General features: G+C 33.5%; 2 long non-coding RNA genes across 2 annotated transcripts; both read right to left on the reverse strand.

Moving 5' to 3' along the window:
• Positions 1 to 7,696: 7,696 nt before the first annotated feature.
• Positions 7,697 to 10,559, reverse strand: LOC131646180 (uncharacterized). The gene is made up of 8 exons (XR_009297328.1): positions 9,842 to 10,559; positions 9,682 to 9,745; positions 9,491 to 9,584; positions 8,888 to 9,385; positions 8,578 to 8,716; positions 8,310 to 8,478; positions 8,045 to 8,164; positions 7,697 to 7,909 (listed from the first exon to the last, which is right to left on the reverse strand). It is a non-coding gene; the product is annotated as an uncharacterized LOC131646180 (long non-coding RNA).
• A 72-nt stretch (positions 10,560 to 10,631) lies between these two features.
• On the reverse strand, positions 10,632 to 12,460 carry LOC131646181 (uncharacterized). The gene is made up of 3 exons (XR_009297329.1): positions 12,247 to 12,460; positions 11,996 to 12,106; positions 10,632 to 11,205 (listed from the first exon to the last, which is right to left on the reverse strand). It is a non-coding gene; the product is annotated as an uncharacterized LOC131646181 (long non-coding RNA).
• Positions 12,461 to 22,311: the final 9,851 nt, after the last annotated feature.

The following is a 22,311-nucleotide window of genomic DNA, read 5'->3' on the forward strand; positions in this document are numbered from 1 at the left end:
AGAGACATTTTTAGGCAAAAACGATGGCACCTCCATAATCGTAAGGGTCGATTTAGGGGGAGGGATGTTTCTTTGACTTTTATTTGTAAGATTTTTGCAGGCTTCATGATCCCAGAATTAGCTACGAAATTCGTAGCAGGAATCGTAGCAAAACCGAGGCTGAGTCGTAGCGAATCCTGGGCTGTAAATCGAGGAAGATGATGAACATGGTTGTGGGCTTCGTCGTTACACGCGCGTGGTTCCTATTGGCTGGTCAGCGTATCAATCGCCTCTCTCCGCCTCTGATTGGTCGGTCAACGTATTTAGGGGCCCACGTTTGAATCTAACCATGCCACTGACTTTTTAATATTTAATTTTGGGTTAAATATGTTTGTGGTCCCTATAAATAACTCAAAATCTAGTTTTAGTCCCTATAAAAACTTTCTTCAAAGAATGGTCCTCCTAAAATTTTTCATCCACACTTTAGGTCCCTACCGTCTATTTGTTTTAACGGAAGATGATGTAGCATGCCACATATCAAGCCATGTCACTTAAAATTAGCACTGGAAAAAAACATGTTATATTGCGGGGGTTTCAAACCCCCTTAAATTTGATGATTCTTTTTCGCCATTGTTATATTCCAATTTTTTTCTTACCTACAAATGTAGTATCAATTAAAGTCGTGAACCATATGTTCCCCATTCTTCTTCATCTTCTCAGTTGCACTTTCTTGCTCAACTCTGTTATAAATATGATAAAATTGACCATTTAACACTACTTTCTAAGCATTTAACAGTTAGGAAATTAATCTTTCACAAGCAATTAAATAAGCTCTTTTTTTTAACTTTTACTTTCTTCTTTCATAATGGTTAGAATTAGAAATCTATTTTATAAGTGTCTTTGATTCTTACACAAGATATTTGTTTCTCCCTTTTTGTACATTACTTTCTAAGCTCGTGTTCATGTTTTTAGCCTGTAATATGATTTTATTATACTTAATGTATATTTGGATAAGCATTTTAATTGCCATTACCTCATTTCAATGTTCTTCTTAACGTGATGTTATTATACACGTCCATTTCCGTTCTACAGTCTATATTATTGACACCTATGCATATTCCTACTATACAGTATTATCCTTATTTTAAGGAACAATAACATTCTTAAATAAATACTCCTATATGGTTATTATTAACAATAACATTCATGTTACGTGATTAAAAGAAAGCTCTAGGAGTATATTACTACACTAATGATGAATATGCCCTTTTTTAACTTTTTTTTGTATGACTGCCTCATGCTTCTAGGGAAAACATCAATCACCATGCTTTTTTGTGCATGTGTATGGAAGGTGATACTAGAGTGATCTTGATGATAACATGAATGGAGAATATGAAAATCTTTTTAGGCATGGTGAAGTTGACTGAGATTTTATTAACATGAGGTTGTTGTGCATGAGAAGATTGGAGGGGACATGTGTTAAAGGAAAGTTAAACTGAAAGAAGTAAGCATTCTCTTCCCAAGAATTTGTGTTTATCTTTAACAAGACAATGCTAACATTAGATTAGACAATCAAACTATTCTTATTATTATTATCATGCCGCAAATTTGAAGAAGGCTTTTGACAATATATACTTTTGAAATAGAAGTGTCTGCACTGTATTATGTAAGAGTTGAACATGTTTAATGACGAAGCTTATCATGCAAGATAGAGGAATACTTGAAGAAGTTGAACAAAACAAGGATACTTCAAAGGACTCATTAGCACACAACAATAGTATAAGTATTAGAGTCAATGATGGAAGAGAAAGCAAAGCCTTGGACATGTTTTGGTTCTTCAAGCCTTGCACAGCAATGTCAAACTGAAGTTCACTTGAAATTAATTCGGCTCAAAAGTGATTATAAATTCATTCATTCATTCTTTCATTTACTGTACCTGAAATTTGTCAATAAATTAATAAATTGCTTGTGCAAATTTATCTTTTTTTAAGTTATTTAAAGGGGGTTTAAAAACCCCGCAATCTATCTCTTTTTCTTTAGTGATGACTTTAACTGACGTGGCATAACATATGGCGTGCCACATAAGCCTCCGCTAGTGAAATCTAACAGGAGGGACCAAAAATAGGGACGGAAAATATTGCGAGGACCATTGTTTGAAGAAAATTTTTGTAGGGACTAAAATTGAAGGTTGTCATATTTATAGGGACTAAAAACATATTTAACCCATTAATTTTTTTATTTTTTTCTCTATTTCAGTTTCAATTCAGCAGATTGGCTCAGTTGGTTGGAGAGGAAGGTGTGTATCTTTAAGGACCAGGGATTGAATCTAGCCTGCTGCACCTTTATTTTTTTTAGAAAGTTTCATGGTTTTGTTCCCTTCTTTTCTCGTTTTTGTTTTTTTCCCTAATTATTTAATTAACCCTAAAATTAACATTAACCACTAAATTAGAATTAGGTTTTTAAACTAACCAATTTTCTTTTTTTTTCTCTCAATTAACTTAATTTTAATTAGAATTAATTTTTTCCATTTATGTTAATTGATAACCATAAAAACAAATTTAGTTTTTAGGTTTTAATTAAAACAATTTTGACATAGTTTTTAACTTGATTTAATTAATTAGGGTAAATTTATTATTATTTTGCACAAATTAATTTAATCAGATGATTAATTAGGGTTAGCCTTGATTTAGTAATTAATTAGTTATTAGGTTAAAAAATAAATAGGTTTTCTAACCCTTATTTTTATTTCTAACCCTGATTTCAACCCCCTATCTTCTAATCTCTGTTCACTTCTCGATTTCCCGATTTTATCCATATTTAATTATTTTTAATTATGTAACTGCAAAAGCCTTGTAATAGTTCAAACTAGGACTTTACTTTTCCGCATCCCCGTTTTTGGATATGTAACCCCCATCCCGAAGCCTTGTAATAGCGTAGATTTACTTTCTGCATCACTTAACTGCTTTGCTAATTAGGGTGTGTATGGCAAGATTAATCAATCAACCGTTAGATCACTAACTCCAAGAATAAATATCTGAACACAACACACTCCTTTTATACTGTTTACACACTCACCTTTAGGGTATCCCCTCTTAGTTGCCTTTCGATATAATGGTCAAGTCCCTCGAACGTAGGGATGTCTTAGCGAGGTTGCCTCCGATTAATATCATCATAAGATCATAGTCCTTTCGATGTTGCCTACGATAAAATGATCTAGTCCCTCGAGTTGCCTACAAAAATGATTATAGTCTCTTCAAATGCTAAGACATCCTTACAAGTTGCCTTCTATGATCATTCGAGGACCCTTCGATGTCCCTTCACATCCAATGTATATGACTACCTACCCACAAATGGTATGGATAGTACTATCGCCCAAGGAAAGCCTTAAAGTATAGGAAAGACCTTACAACTTAGGGTAAGTAGTTCCTAATTGCTTGCTCACAACAAATCAAAACTTCAATACTTTTCACACCTCATGTTTTTCAAAACATCTTTCAAGATAACACTTTGTATACATCCGTACAAGGATCATTACAAAGTTAAACTCTTTTACAAGCTGTTTTTCTAAACACACACTACACTTTCAAACAATTCAAAACAAGTGAGTTAAGCAATTAAGAGCCCAGGGATAACCATGGATACAAAGGGTGCTAATACCTTCCCTTTGTATAACCTACCCCCCGAAATCAAAATCTTTTAAAGGTCTTTTCTGTTCTTTTTACCTTTCCAAAAAATTGGATAAAATAAAAGTCGGTGGCGACTCTTGCTAACCGCAACATGTTTTGCGAAATAACAAAACACAAAGTCAGTTCTCCCACCGTATTATAGTATCATACCACTTTGAATGAGTGCATTTGATCAAACAATGCAATGTTTAAAGGTGAATAATCCAAATGCGTTTGAATCAGAATATTTATGAAAAAGTGTCACTGCTTCAGTGTTAACTAGTTAACACAAATGGTGTAACCGATTACAGCTGAAGCGCTACCTTTAAAAATTTTGAAATTTGCGAAGGTGTAACCGATTAACCAAAATGTGTTAATCGTTAACAAGTTCAAAACTAGCCACAGGACATCATACTTGTATCATGTAACTGGTTAACCAAAATGAGTTAATCGGTTAACATTGTTCCAAAAAGAAAAAAAATTGAGAATTATTTGAAACTTAGTGGCAATAAAATTTTAAAAGTGTAATGCATATGTATGAATATGTTGAGATGTTTTTGAGCATAAAATGTATATCAACTTTTGAATTGTAACTTCTATCGATTAATGAAGATCAAAACTAATCTTGATGAAATTGCTTATAAGACAAGTCTTGATCCATAGCTCTTTATTCATTGACCTTTTGCTCATCATTTCTTGATACATTCACATGATAGTTGTCTTTAACAAAACATATAATTTGGAGAAGCTTGACTTCACAAACCCCAATCTATAACTAAGCTAACAATCTCAAAGTAACTCCACCTATTAGAATCTTGGTCTTGTACAATGGTTTCATTTCCACCCCTGTAAAACATGAACTTATCATACACAAAGTTACCCCGTGATAAAATATGACATTTAATAGGACAATTTCTGCAGTTAAAATCATAATTTCTGCAATTAAAATCATAAACAGGGGTTGAACCACTTAACCTACAAATAATAATCTCATATAACTCGTAAAATTAAACCCATGGTGAAAACCTAATTTTGACAGACCCATTACAAACAAAAGAAAGAGACAAATTGTACATTGTTACTATGAACACAATGGGACCACTACAAAGTAAAGCAAAGTTTTAAAAAACGTGCCTTTTTGAAACCTTCAACGAATACTTGAACGAAATGAAAATGTTAGTTCAATTCAAACTACGTAAACAACGTATTAGTCTTCAACCTTGGACGAAATTTGATGACATTACAATTGGAAGGAACTTGCAGGTTTGAAAACGAAGATGGAATAAATTTGAGTGTTTGAGAAATTAAGATTTGTGTTGCAGGGGTGAAAAGAAAATAGAAGAGGATTGATTCTCAACTTCTCAATAATTAAAGGAAATTTACTCACAAATAATTTATGTAGTTACCCTTAATAATTAAGTAATGAGGTGAAATTAATGGATAATTTCATTAATTGGAAAGAGTTACATTTTCACCATAAGTAAATGTCACATTTATTTAATTTAAACAGAAAAATAATTTAAAATTATAGCATATACATGTCATGTCAAAAATTCTGTTGATTTAGTTTAATAAAAGATAACAAAGAATTTTAAAATGTTAAAAGATGAAATCTAAATTTTTAAGTTTTCAAAATATCTATTATTTCTAATATATATATATATATATATATATATATATATATATATATATATATATATATATATATATATATATATATATATATATATATATATATATATATATGTGATGTAGATGACAATTATTTAAACGTTCATTATATTATTTACATATGACTATTTATTACAATAAGTGTTTGTGTTAAAGTTTATATCATAACTTTTAGACAGCGCCGTTTTTTAAGGGATTGCAAGACGAACTATCGTATAAGTCTTCAAATTTGTCATAGTTTATGGTTAAATATGAATTAAATTACAATTAATTTAATTAATTTATATAGGGTCTCCGAAAAATTAAGACGACTTTGCTTTTAAATATGTAGTTTTCATTATACTAAAAAGACTACAAACAAAATAATTTAATAATTTATATAAATAGTAAAGAATAAAAAGACCGGTAACTTCAAAGGTGAGGTATAACTATATTGTTCATTGGTGAAACATAAAAGAATAGCTTTAAGATTTAATGAATGATTTAGATTTACTGAAAAAAACATATGTATTACACAACTTTTCACATATTATTTTTTTACCCATCTACGTTTTCTCTAAAAACCAAACAAAAACCTATGAAGGTGGTTTCTGAAACTTAAAACAACAATAACAATATTTTTTCAAATATCAAATTCTACATCATAATTATTTTTTTACATCAAACACGGTTCTATCAAAATCAATACGAAAAAAAAAAACATTAAAAATATATACACCTAGAATATTCAAATTAAGTTGTAATAAGGATATTTTTTTCTTCATGCTCTTGTTGACAATTCTATTCACAAGATGTATAAATGATAAATGTGTTGAGAATTCTTGCAAGACACATGAGAAAAGAGGATAAAGAGATGGAATATAGAAGAAAGATCAGTCTTATGGTACTTGTGACTTATTTGAGGATGGTACACATTGGAAAAATACAGTTATTTATTTTCAACTATTTGGGTAAATATTCATTAATTTGTCATTCATTGTTAAGATTAAGAAAATTCAATAGGAAAAGAGTTGTTTGATCCAAAGTGGATGAACATTATCTGATAGACATAAATGTGGATTTAAATCAAAAGAGTGAAGAATTATAGAACAATTGATTATGTTTAACAGAACTTTTAAAAAGTCAATTGTAGGGCATTAAATTTTTAAGGCTATGTTTGGGAGTTTGGAGGGGAAGGGAGGGGAGGACTTTGAAAAATAGGAAGAATTGGGTGAAAAGGATAAAAGGATTTTGGGTATGAGGGTTTTGGAGGGTTTGAGTTTATTCATAACACCAAAAATCCCATAAAATGGGGGAACTCAAAAATTGTATTGAAGGAGGGTTTTGGAGGGTTTTGAAGGGCTTACATAGATTTTCCAAATATCTTTTAGGTTGTTATAGTATTTTGAAAATTAAAAATTTAGTAATGATAATGACTCTTTTATCATTCTAAACAAAATCATTTTTTCAAAAATGTCAAATATTTTCCTATATTTTTTTTAAAATTTTGTTTTTGGAAGCCTTCCCCTCCCCTCCCCTCCAAACTCCCAAACATAGCCTTAGTTCACTAGTACAAAAATGTTAATTTACACCCATTTTTTATTAAATTTACACCCATTATTTTTAATAAAAATCGGGTGTATATCCACAGGGTGAGAAATGTCTAACACATTTACACCCATTTAAAACGGGTGTAAAACGGGTGTAAATACGTTCGTAATTACTCTCTATTTTAAGAATATCGGGTGTAAATATGTTCTATGTTACACCCTATTTTAACAAAAATCGGGTGTAATTGGGCGTAATTACGTTTTTAATTACACCCTATTTTAATAAAAATCGGGTGTAATTACGTTTTTAATTACACCCTGTTTTAATAAAAATCGGGTGTAATTGGTCGTAATTACGTTTTTAATTACACCCTGTTTTAATAAAAATCGGGTGTAATTGAGCGTAACTACGTTTTAATTACACCCTGTTTTAATAAAAATCGGGTGTAATTGGGCGTAACTACGTTTTAATTACACCCTATTTTGATAAAAATCGGGTGTAATTGGGCGTAATTACGTTTTAATTACACCCTGTTTTAATTAAAATTGGGTGTAGATATCTTCTTAATTACACCCTATTTTAATAAAAATCGGGTGTAAATACGTCATTTATGAATGAACAATTATATTATATTTAAATCTATTTACACCCTATTTAATATACACCATTTAGTTATATTTCATTTTCAGTCATAATATTGCAAATACTATAAAATCATACGCATAAAAATCATATTTTAACTAAGTCAAAATATTTTTAATATTAACCAAAAAGTATACAAAATCATGTGCATTCATAATATTTCAAGTACTATAAAATCATACACATAAAAATTATATTTTAACCAAGTCATAACACTTTCTTCATATATAATTTTACGCCATACTTGACGATTAGCTTCGGTGTTCTCTAGTCCAATTGAATCCAACCGCTTTCCACATGTAGCATTGGATTCATCCATGGCCAAAATACCACGCCCTGGAGAAGCAATTGCTTTCCACAATTCGATCCGGAGGAAGACCTTCTACATTCGTGTACACCGACTTCATCTTCTCAAGCAAAGTCTACAAAATTATTCATTATATAGTAATTCAGAGCCACACAACAAACCTCTAATTTCTTAAAAAATGTTAAAAAATGTTTTCTACATTGTGTGAATATGCAACTTCCAAAGTATCCTCGACGGTTTTATACCAGACCTTGATAGTGCAGTCTGATGAACCGGATAGCAAGAATTTGTCCCAACAAATAAGGGATGTGACTTCTCCTATATGCGCATTGAGTGTCATTTTACACTCAAATTTGTCTAGGTCCCAAACCTGAACAAAACAATAAGAAATCATTATCAATTTATCAAACAAAACATATATTAAGCAACAAGCAATTGTGTAGAGCTAACATAGAAAAGCAAAAAACCACTGAAGATTCACAGAGACTCTTTATTGCCAAACAATCAAAATATACCTTGATGCTTTGATCCTTGGATCCTGAGTACAACATCTTGTTACATCCAACAGCCAGGCAAACAACAGATTTAGTGTGTCCGCATAGTGATGCAACCAGTTCAAAAGGGGAATTGGATTTAGAACTGCCTCTCCATGCAAAAATTACACCATCATGCGATTTAAATAATCTAACTCAACATAAATTGATAGATAACAGAAATGAATTATTACAAAAGTAAGAGAACAAAACATACTATACAACCATAAACCAATGTGTGAGTAGTTACCTCTGCTCCAGCTAAGAGTGTATCATTGCCAACAACCATGGCAAGGACTCCAGCACTTAGTAATATACCTTTGATCTCACCACTGCCTGCTATATCTATTGTTGTTGAGTTCTCAAAATTCTTCACCTTCAAATTTATCCTTATTGAAAAAAACTTGTTGGTGAAAAGAAAACTACCTAAATTTACACAATCAAATTAAAATGAATTGGCATATATTTACTTATTGAAAAAATTTCCATAAGCAAAATATCTAAAAACTATGAATTCTTTGACAAGCAACATACTTGCATCCATATGTTTTAAACCTTACCTGTGTTTCAAGACTACCATTCTGAGACCCAAACTGTCTTCAAACAGCACTATATCTAGTAGCAATGCAAACTGCTCGTGACAAAGCAGTCGATGCATCAGCCACAATTGCCTGCCTCACGTATACCATAGTACCATAAATTAATTAGAATTATACCCAATGAAGATCTGTAAAAGCAGGCTGATCCACAAAGTTTCTAAGCTTATTAGCTTCCTTTTCCGTAAGACGAAGCTCAATAATCTTTTTCCATGCATAAGCTCCTTTTCTCAAAGTGTTCTTAAACAACTCCTTCCTATCAAGACTGGCTCTATCATCCTTTCGGAAAACCTAGAAATGACCGACAACGAAGCAAGCCACAATCATCATTATAGGAAACAAAAAACTAGCTACAAAACAGAGAAGGATAAACTAGCTACAACTCCCCGCTCTCTCAATGATTTGTGAAATTCGGCAAACTTCCATTTACAACGCTCAGACCCCACACCGTAAACGGGCTTTCTGTGGAACAAACAAAATAGTTTATTATCATAATATAAAATACTTGAACCAAGAGAAAGTATTTAAATTAGTGTTAATTTTAGAAATACTTATTCACAAGCTTACCCTGTGTTGCAAGCTTCACTTATCATACTAACAGAATCAGCTATGACAACAAATGCATCAGCCCAAGCTAGATGGCCCATATGTGGGTTAGGTCCTGAAAGTGGTATGTTATTGTCAGTTTAACCACTCAATATCTTTTTAAAATATTTAAAGGAGTAAATAATCTATTTGAAACCTAAATAAATTTTTACCTTGCCCGTCCCAAATATAAACTTTTGGATTATTTCCAAGTTCTTTCACTTTAATATTGGCCACCTGTTTAAAAGACCACAGAGAAGGAAGAAAAAGTGAGTGGAAAACGAAAGTGTTCCCGGGTGATAATATTTTGAGAAACTTAAGGATTGACCATACTTTTTGAGGAGTCTTCTCTGTAAAGGGTATTCTAACACTCCTACAACTAGTAAGAACACTGAGCAAAGAGGCTACTAACTACTTTGCAAGGTCTCCACCATATCTACAGTTACCTAAATCAATTATGGAAATTAGTCAAATAATCAAAAAATATTGGCCACTGTGGTTCATGAGTAATTAAGTCTAGGACAAACATGTCCTCCTGAACTTGACAAATTTACACTAAAAGTCACACAATTAAAATGAAAGTTAAACTCCATCCCATGCTTTATCGGAATATAAAATATCATATATACAAGTCAGTTAAGTTTCTCAAAAGTGAAATTTTGGAAGGAATTGGTCCACTTAATCCACTCCCTTGAATCATTCTGTCAAAAGTAAAGTAACCATGAATAATTTTCTCTTTTGAATTCAAGCAATACAAATACAATTATATTTGAGGAAAATTAAAAATAAAAAAGGAGAGTGCATACAGCGTATTGAAATTAGTCCAGTTCTGAATAAATTGGGTATCTTTCCCGAGAATTGGTTGTCCGAAATTTGGCTGCAATGATATCAGTATCGGAGTGTCTGGTGGCCGAGTGTCTGTGTCGTGTTCGTATTGACGTTCGTGCTTCATAGGTTTTGAAACAACAAAAACAAGTTGGAAGCTTTTGCCAATTTAAAACATATATATGGCCAAACAGATAAAAGAAAACGAAATTAGAGTTCAAATAACACCTCAATATTTTCTTCTTTCCCTTTTTCAAACATGAGGTAACAGAGATAGGACATGAGCTAACTAAAGAACAATTATAGACGCATCGCAGTCTGATGCACAAACAAGGAAGCCCTTGTTACACTCAAAACTGAAACAAAAACATAAAAAGAAGATTAATCCTTCACCAAAGAGAAGTGCACAGAACAATAATCTGCGAATTGAACAAAGTGCTACAAGTGCTGGAAGCTAAGGATGGATCACACAAGACATTATAGATGATATAACAAGATGGGAATGATACTCATAGCTTATTCAGCAACATGGTGATTACATAAGTCCCCATTTCCATGTTTCCAAGATTGGGAATATAAGTTATTATACCTCTAGTCGAAGTCGTCGATCCAATCGCAGTATATCCTACTGATTTTATCTGGACCTTTCCACTTATGATGAGCTCTCTGTCCTGGCTTCTGACTCACAATGGAAGGTCTATGTGAAGGGACTCCAATATGATAAACATATGAATGAACTATAGGTGGAGTTGATGCAACCATATTATCAGCGTGATTTTTTGATGACACTCCTTGTTTTGCATCAGAGGCAACAACAGAAACACCGTCTCTGATTTCTCCTTTCATAAGCCCGCCTCCATATCTGTGCAACACTGCAGACACAATATCAAAGTCAAATTTATATAAAATAAAAATAGCTTATAAGTCATTCTGATAGATACTAAATTTAAGCCAATAAAACACTCATGTATCAATTTGAGAAAATGTTTTCGAGTGTAATGTATACAATCATGTTTGGATTGACGGCATCAGTGTAAGCTTTGATTTCCTACAGGTGTCTTTATTGGATCTAGTGTGGTAGACACTATTTGACATGACAAAACTACGTGCTAAATAACATATCGCATAGCAATAGCGGTTTTTTCGCAAAAATTCTGCCACGAGGTCGAGGTGGTAGCACCGCTATATGGACCATTTGACAACACATACTAGATCTAAACTACCATCTATTCATCCTGAACCCATCACTCGTGAAACTATTCTTTTCTCATCTATTGCAGACAGGGTTTTTTCTATTCAGAAAATGAAGCCTTATATATTTGAAGCAAGCAAGCAAGCCATATGAAAAGTGTTTACAACTATGAAAAGGAAACTCACCGTAATGTGCATAATACTTTGTTGTAGATTAGTGATAAAAACAATCTCACATCAATACCCAAAATTTGTATTCAAATGGTAAGTAAACATTGACACAAATCCAAAGTACAAATTCTTCGTAATCATAAGTTTCCAATTCTAGTAGCTAAGTAAGAAACAAGAAATTTATCATGGAGGAATATATCCATTTTGGTGTCTGTTATAGACAAGAATAAATAAAAAAAAAAGAAAATCAAAACTGAATAAAAAGAAGAAAGAATCTAGTTGGAACATTTCATTGAACACCTTGCAAGCAAGGACAAAATCTGCATTTTACTTCATTTCAACTGGTAAGCGCTGTTCCAGTTTAGCTTTATGATGTTGCATACTAGCTTTAATTTTAACTTAAACCAAAATCTGCACCGAAATTGAATCACAATCAAACTGTAGTAGTTCCGTAATTGAGTCAAAAACATAAATCAAATTCTGAAACAAAACTTGATTTGAATTCAAAACAAACATGTATCGGAAACTTGGCTCGAATGCAAAATATGAACCTTGAAAAAGCTCTGCTCGAATCCAAACTCCACACTGAGTTGAAACCTCCAAACTCGAAGCATAACAGAACTGAGTGGCAATTGGATTATGAACAAAAAACCTTCGCGAACACCAAACATAGCCGTGAAGCTCAAATAGAACCGCGAAACTGAAATTGAAACAATTCCAAATCGAAAACTGAATCCGATTGTTGGTAACTAGATGAAGAGTTTGGGTGAATTGTTCTTGTTATGTGAGGAAAATGAGAGAAAAAAATAGCTTTTGAAAAATAAGCTCTGCTTTTAGGAAAAACGCTTACGTTTATGGGCTTTTTTTCCGGGTTTTGAAAAAATAGCTTTTGAAAAATAAGCTCTACTTTTAAAAAATAATTTTTTTAATCAATTTAAATTTACACCCGTTTTAAATTTAACGGGAGTAATTGGGATTTGATAATAATAATATTTTTAATTTACACCCATTATTTTTAAAATAGGGTGTAAATTGTCACGTACTAATACTTAAAATAACACTATATTTACAAAATTGCCACCGTATTTCTTATTTACACCCGTTTTTAGGATATCGGGTGTAAATTTTCAAATTATATTGTTCTTTTTGCACTAGTGGTTTAAATCAATTCTTCAAGTTAGTAAGTTACGGATAAATTTGCAGAAATAGTTACGGATAAATTTGCAGAAATAAAGAAGAGGGAAAGCGGTTAGGAAATAAAGAGAGAGAAGGCAGTGAGAGAGACCCATTGAATGAAAGATATGAAAATATATTAGGAAAACTCTTAATCCATCTGTTATACCCCAAAATTTGCCTGCGTCTTTTTTTCAAAGAGAAGTCAACAGACTTCTGTCTAAAAATTTGAAGTTTTATACAATCTTGGATTTTTATTTCATAAATATCCTGATTTTATGAATACTCAATTTTTAGAATTTTTTATAACAGTATTTTGGTTCGCTGTTGAATTTATTCTTACATAAACGCCAAATACTGTTTATCACTTCATACACTGTTTATTTGAGATTTATTTTCAGATAAATAATGCTGACACAGTTGGTACAGAATTAAAATTTGCAGACGCAGAGTCCGGGTTTCAGATTATACTGGTAACAATTAAATTATTATTGGTTTTATTTCCCACTAATTTTTATTTTTATACTATATTATTTTTTCAAAATCTCTTTCTTTCTTTTCAAATATCTTCCTTTCTTTTCAAATCTCTTTCTTTCAAATCAAATCCTAACTTTATTCTATGCCCCTTTATTTTCAAAACCTACCATACTTTTTTTTCAAATCCTACTACTATTCAAATTTTCCCTTTTTACGGTACCACTTCATTCCCCAACATCTCCATCCCTCTTTTCACTCTATAGATACCCCTCATTTTTTCCATAAATTCTCACATCAAATTTCACTCATCTCCCAAATTTCTATCATACTAGCTCCTAATTATTTTCTCTTCTTCCCCGGCATAAATGACAAAGTGGGTGGATACGTTTTTTCTTGTGGTCATCACTGTTTTTGTGGTGATCATGTCCTTTTTCTGTCTGCATAGTCCTGAAAAATGCGGACCTGGGATGCTTGCACTCCCGAACATCTATATATTGTTGTTTATAGCATGGGTTTTTAATCGTCATACTTAAAGTTTATCGTATCTTTCGCTTTCAAATAATGTACCGTTCATTATATTTATCGTATTGTTCGTTATACCTTTTTATGTAATATTTGTACTGTCAGTATTAAATATTGTACTATCTGTTGTACCGTCGTTTAATTAGTAAGATAATATTATGCGTGTTTATTGCTAGTTAAATATTTATATTTCTGTGCATTAAATCCTTTTCAATATTATTATCAGTAATTTCGTTCGCGTACAGTATATTTTATTTATTTATTATGTTTTTGTTTCTCTAACAAATCATGTAAATAATTTTTCACCATTAACACAACAAAAACAAAAAGAAAAAAAATTAACTTTAACTGTTAAGTTTTCACTTTAACTGTTTCGTTAATACCCGGACAGCCAGTTACTAGTCAAACCCGCTATCTGTAACACCCTTCTAAAACCCCCGCGGAAAATATAATAAAAATCAGAGTAAATACACAGCAAGGATGCTACAATTAATAAAAGAAATAGAATACCAAGTCGTTTGTCATGCTTTATTAGGAATAATCCAAAAATATCAAAATACATGTTCAACACAGCGGAAACTCATTCAACAATGTTATAAAACATTTCCGATAAAATCAACGGTACATTATACAATAATGGCAAAATAGTGTATCACAAGTAAACTCTAAGACTATCGTCCCCCAGTGTTACAAGATCAGAGCATGACCGACACGACCCAACATAATCGGATAAACTCTACGAGTCATCCTCACTGATTGCTTAGGCCGCTACTTCAATTTGAAATCATTAAAGTAAGGGTGAGACTACATCATAATTAAATAGCATTATAAATCGTCCGATATAGAATTCATAAGCAATTATCCACCCTACTTAGTGTATTCAGATTTATCAATTCATACCAATCACAAACACAAGTCGAAAGTATGCACCAATAACACAACACAATCATAACACCGGAATTCATCCTGACATATCACAATTTATACAAAGACCATGCAGACTCTTATGCATGTGGTACCATACATGGGATACACCCATCCAACTGATCTTTTTCATCACCGAGATTCAGTTTAACCAGCACAAATTCCACACAATGGGAATTATGCCCACCATTTTGATCCATTTCATCACCGGGATCCATCACCAAAAATGTATGCGAATGAATGCAACATATAACATGCTTACAACATCACCAATCCGATGTATCACATCGTCTCATTATCATCACCAATTCATCACCAATAAGCATGCATATGTTTTATCATTCATACAATATATCACACGCATACATGTAAAACATCACCCAATAAATATTATAAACACGATACAAAAATCAGACCTTACGTCCATATCACCTATTCATCATTTATAATTCACACCACATATAACGTCAAATCACAGTTATATCATTACAACATCACCACATTGTCACATTAACCAAATCATGCACACAATGTACAAAACACGCCATAAACGAAATAAATCAAGATTTTCAGAATAAAATCAAGTTATTGTTGTTTTCTTTACTTTATATCGTAGAGTATTTAATTTAAGAAACAACGTCCAAAACGGCGTCTAAAACGGACTTACGGTTTGAAAATTAGAGCTGTTTGAAGTTAGAATAGTTTTCAAAACGTGCTGCTGGAATTTGTACTGGAACCCGGTTCGTCCCACATGGGAACCGGTTCCTGGACCCAAAAATGCCATTTTTAACGTTCTAATACAGTGGAACCCGGTTCCTCCCACATGGGAACCGGTTCCCACGAACCCAGAAACTGAAAAACATGATTTTTAAGACTTTTATGCATCCCAAACACATACCAACTCATACCATTACGAAATTGATCATCGATAACATCAAAATACTCAAAATGCATGATTCTAATGCACAAACAACATACCACAACACCATGTAACATTACTACATCATCAATTGCAGTCAATTCATCAAATCATACATGTCAGTGTTGGTATTTCACAAAACCTAACATCCCAAATAGAGATTCTAATCCCTTAATTCAATCCTATCATCATCAAAATCATAATACTACATAATTAGAGTAATCACCCCTTACCTGGAATTAGGTTCTTGATTCTCCTTGAGCTTTGAGGTTTTCCTCCTTCCTTTGCTCTTCTCACTTTACGATCAAAATCTTTTCTCCCAACTCTTCTCTTGTTCCTTTATTTTTCTATTTTTCCAATAATAAAATAATAATAGAATTAGGACTAAGTGTAGAGCTTTTTACTCCATACACCCTATAATTATCCCTCACACCCCAAAAGTCCAATATTCTCTTATTTCCTTGTTTTATGAAAGCATAACATAATTTAGTAATGGACTCCACAACTTAACACCCCCTCATTACTAAATACTACACTTGGCCCAAGGACCAATATTCCATAATTCCTCCAATTAGTTCAACAAAAATACCAAATAATTCTAAATAATAATTTAATTTCCGATTAAATTAAAATTAGAAAATATGGGGTGTTACAACTCTCCCCCACTAAAAGAGTTTTCGTCCTCGAAAACATACTCCAAGTGGAAGTTCCGGATTGGAGTCCTTCATATGACTCTCCAATTCCCAAGTAACATTCCCCTGGTCGATCCTCAAAATTAATCCGACATAATCAACATAAAGCATGTCTCATGCATTCAATCTCAGCTCTTACATCGCATTCGATCACACCACAGATGTACCACTTGCTATATCTCCAAAAGGTTAATGACAATGAAACGTCGAGGTGCGACTCATACAATACACCCAAAAACTAAATGATATAATTACACAATCCATGGTATGATCACACCTGATCAACACTGCAGTAATGCATTCCATCTACCGAACGTACCAACCTTAGACACACTTTTCCATCTGAGCGATAAAACAATACTTACACTTTTCACCAACTGCTTCCTTCAATAACTCGATAATAACATTCCTATACCATTGAATTTCAACTATCTGACTCCTCTCAAGTCATACCAGCAATTACCCAACACGTCACATTCCGTTTTTGCTGCTCTATTTTGATTACTCATTACAATCGTCATTACTAATTAGATTTCTCAGTTTTATCCAATTCCAACTCTCTTTACTCCTTCATTCCAGAATCCTTCTTTATCATACATGGTACTAATCTACCATTTAGCAACACTTTCTCGCACTCAAAAACAAAGTCCTGATTTACTTCCTCTATTTAAACATTCTAACCATCAGAACGAGTACACACAAGTAATTATAATCACACTCATCAGCCTTAATATACCATTGCTTACAAAATAGCTCAAACCGAGTCTCGCTCTTCTCTAAGAATTAAATCAACCTCGTTCTTCATAGAGTATAATTCCTCATTATATCTGGAAATCTACAATAATACCTTACAACAGTACAAAATTATTATAGCATCATATAGTATACACTCATCGCCTTAACTTCGCTGAATACATACTCGTTAACTAAGTACATCCACAATAACATACTCATTATCTCGGCAATTATTCAAAAGAGTTCTAATTCACTAGCACGACATCCTTGCATCCACTAGATTCTAAATCTATCATATAGATCAATTCATGTTCTCTACGTAGGCTCCCGGCATATTAATTCCTCACTGCCCACGAGTAGTACTCGCACACTACTCCGCATCTCACTTTCGCAGCGTGACTCTGATTACCCGTCTTAAATCACCGTCCAATATGTTGCACTCTTTCATATTCACTTCTTCATAAATTCACACAACATGGTGAGTGATTATTCTCACGGCTTAGTATCCATCATATCCTAAACCATTAAGGTAACAAACAAGCTCATCCTATCTATATGATCCCGTCTACTATCAACAAGAGATTAAGGGTGATCAAGTCCTCAATTTGTCAATAGATAGCCGACAATCATATTTAAGCATAAACCATCGTTACTACATAATAGTGTCCTTTTCCGAGTTTGCACTCAAACTCATTAACATCGTCATAGTCCAATAGTTCACTCTGAGTCGTTACAACTCGCACACTTCCCTCTCAGTGGATCTTGTCAGTGAGATACCAACATCCAAACATTTTACATAATCTGCTTCATGGTCACTTAGCGTCACACACCTGTTAAGTACTCCCAAACTTCATAATCACTAGTATACTCGTACATTACTATTCATCTCGTTCCAAATTAAAATCCTCATCTTAGCAAAAGACCGCGACAACATTCATAACTCAAGGTTTTAATCTAAATCCCATGACATCTTTCACGTCCAAATGTCATTCCACTCGGAATTTCCACAAAGTCTTCCTCACATCAATAGGTGTTAGAAATTCTCTACAATTCTTCTTTTATACCTGTCGTTACTTTGACATCACAATTACGACTTCAATTGTTCTCAAAGTTTGTTCCACCTCTCCTACTAATTCACTCCTCACTAAAATCCATCGGCACTCAAATCATCTTTATTACCGAACATCTCATTCACTTATTCCTTAACAACATATTCTACTCAATTTTGTTTCAAACAATCGTGGTAGTAGGCATTCCTATTCAATAAGTTTTACGCTTCCTTAACCGACTTCAGAATATCTCCTCATAGGATCAAAAGTTATGGTTTTTTTTTAAAGTAAAAACAATTTTCCAAAAACACACAGTAGAACCCGGTTCCTCCCACATAGGAACCGGTTCCTGGCTGCTCCCCACAACTCATCTCTAATTTTTACTATGGGGAACCGGGTTGTCTCTATCTGGGAACCGGTTCCCAGCAACCCAGAATTCCCACGCCTCTGTTTTTATAATGAGAACACATTTCAAACAAGTTTTAAACATCAAATAACAACATATATCATGGTTATTAAGTCAGCTTCGCAATGCCCCAAACGGCACTTAAATCAGACACTCGGATCTCAAGACATGAATTTTCCAATCGTTGTTCGAAATTGCAACACTGACGCCATGCAGCGACACCTTAAATGATATTTCCAAAACTCCTCAAATGGTACACTTAATTCTTAAAATTGCTTCTCAACAAACCTTCTAATTATTCCTTCAATCCGTTCAACTCTGACACTGACATCCCGTGCCGTACCAACCAAACAAGTCTAGTTCTAAGAGCACGCGTAACCGCAACTCCACCTCTTTCCAACATCATCCTGTCACAATTAAATATGTTACAGCTTCTGCAACCATTTTTATAACAAAGTTCATCTCTTTAGCTTTCCGACGCTTCAAACGGAACTCAAATCGGATGTCCAGAACTCCAGTTATGAATTTTCGAAGTTCGGCAGCTATTCAGCAATTTTCCGGCGTTTTGCTTACGAAAATTTCACTCCAAAACTCATTCTCTTCAACTCGGTCATTTTCCAAACAGCCCCTTATCATATCTCTTCACTTCCAAACATTCTTATAACTTGAGCAACACATCCCATTGCCGAAGTGCGATTTCTGAAACATTACGACAACAATCCTCTATGCAAACTTACAACTGAACCTCTTCCGAGACGCACGACTACTCAACTGACAACTTCGCAGCCCATCAGCAGAGCTGATACATTGCAACTTCTTAATTTCCCTCTCCTACCAATAATCATCAATTACCTCTAATCATTTTCCTTCCAGATGTTCCAACTTAACTACCAGTCAAGTCCTAATTTCAAGTCACCTTCGATTCGGAAAACAACAACTCCAACAACGCTTGCACGGTTGCCAACAACAGCCTACTGAATCAATCGTCTTACAACTGAACATAACCGAGAAGCAAAGCTTCTCTCCCACTTGTTTCAAACCAACTTCCACAACAAACAACCAAGTACCGACAGTGATCCACTCACATGTCGCATACCAAGGGATAATATGCCGACAGTATTCAACTGTCGCGCAACTCAACTGGCTCGACACTTGGCCGGACGGACCGACCTGCTCTGATACCACTATTGTAACACCCTTCTAAAACCTCCGCAGAAAATATAATAAAAATCAGAGTAAATACACAGCAAGGATGCTACAATTAATAAAAGAAATAGAATACCAAGTCGTTTGTCATGCTTTATTAGGAATAATCCAAAAATATCAAAATACATGTTCAACACAGCGGAAACTCATTCAACAATGTTATAAAACATTTCCGATAAAATCAACGGTACATTATACAATAATGGCAAAATAGTGTATCACAAGTAAACTCTAAGACTATCGTCCCCCAGTGTTACAAGATCAGAGCATGACCGACACGACCCAACATAATCGGATAAACTCTACGAGTCATCCTCACCGATTGCTTAGGCCGCTACTTCAATTTGAAATCATTAAAGTAAGGGTGAGACTACATCATAATTAAATAGCATTATAAATCGTCCGATATAGAATTCATAAGCAATTATCCACCCTACTTAGTGTATTCAGATTTATCAATTCATACCAATCACAAACACAAGTCGAAAGTATGCACCAATAACACAACACAATCATAACACCGGAATTCATCCTGACATATCACAATTTATACAAAGACCATGCAGACTCTTATGCATGTGGTACCATACATGGGATACACCCATCCAACTGATCTTTTTCATCACCGAGATTCAGTTTAACCAGCACAAATTCCACACAATGGGAATTATGCCCACCATTTTGATCCATTTCATCACCGGGATCCATCACCAAAAATGTATGCGAATGAATGCAACATATAACATGCTTACAACATCACCAATCCGATGTATCACATCGTCTCATTATCATCACCAATTCATCACCAATAAGCATGCATATGTTTTATCATTCATACAATATATCACACGCATACATGTAAGACATCACCCAATAAATATTATAAACACGATACAAAAATCAGACCTTACGTCCATATCACCTATTCATCATTTATAATTCACACCACATATAACGTCAAATCACAGTTATATCATTACAACATCACCACATTGTCACATTAACCAAATCATGCACACAATGTACAAAACACGCCATAAACGAAATAAATCAAGATTTTCAGAATAAAATCAAGTTATTGTTGTTTTCTTTACTTTATATCGTAGAGTATTTAATTTAAGAAACAACGTCCAAAACGGCGTCTAAAACGGACTTACGGTTTGAAAATTAGAGCTGTTTGAAGTTAGAATAGTTTTCAAAACGTGCTGCTGGAATTTGTACTGGAACCCGGTTCGTCCCACATGGGAACCGGTTCCTGGACCCAAAAATGCCATTTTTAACGTTCTAATACAGTGGAACCCGGTTCCTCCCACATGGGAACCGGTTCCCACGAACCCAGAAACTGAAAAACATGATTTTTAAGACTTTTATGCATCCCAAACACATACCAACTCATACCATTACGAAATTGATCATCGATAACATCAAAATACTCAAAATGCATGATTCTAATGCACAAACAACATACCACAACACCATGTAACATTACTACATCATCAATTGCAGTCAATTCATCAAATCATACATGTCAGTGTTGGTATTTCACAAAACCTAACATCCCAAATAGAGATTCTAATCCCTTAATTCAATCCTATCATCATCAAAATCATAATACTACATAATTAGAGTAATCACCCCTTACCTGGAATTAGGTTCTTGATTCTCCTTGAGCTTTGAGGTTTTCCTCCTTCCTTTGCTCTTCTCACTTTACGATCAAAATCTTTTCTCCCAACTCTTCTCTTGTTCCTTTATTTTTCTATTTTTCCAATAATAAAATAATAATAGAATTAGGACTAAGTGTAGAGCTTTTTACTCCATACACCCTATAATTATCCCTCACACCCCAAAAGTCCAATATTCTCTTATTTCCTTGTTTTATGAAAGCATAACATAATTTAGTAATGGACTCCACAACTTAACACCCCCTCATTACTAAATACTACACTTGGCCCAAGGACCAATATTCCATAATTCCTCCAATTAGTTCAACAAAAATACCAAATAATTCTAAATAATAATTTAATTTCCGATTAAATTAAAATTAGAAAATATGGGGTGTTACACTATCAGCGCAATTCTCCGTGTTTGTACCATCAGTCAAATCAATCATTCACATTTCAAATTTCTAAGATTTTTGTTCTAGAAGTCTTCTGATAATCACATGATCAGCAGAGACTCAACACTGCACAAAAATCAGGTACGCCTAACTGTCTCCTACACAAACAGTCCCTAACTAGGGTTTTTGCTTTTTTTCAGGAGAACGAGTTTTTGAGACCTCAAATGGATTTCATGGATCTCCATATGTCTCAAAGTACCACCAGACAAATTTTCAAACTTCGATTCGCTCGGACGCACAGTCAACAGCTCAAATAGTCAACAGACGACCAGTTTGACCGAAAAGTCAACAGACAGTCAAAAATGCAATTTTTTGTCAACATCCACATTTTGTCAAAAGATTCATCATTTGATCAATGTTTGATCATAATTCATCAAGAAAATTTCAGAAATCGACA

This window comes from Vicia villosa, linkage group LG2, assembly GCF_029867415.1.
Source record: "Vicia villosa cultivar HV-30 ecotype Madison, WI linkage group LG2, Vvil1.0, whole genome shotgun sequence".
In the NCBI taxonomy this organism is placed as follows: Eukaryota; Viridiplantae; Streptophyta; class Magnoliopsida; order Fabales; family Fabaceae; genus Vicia; species Vicia villosa.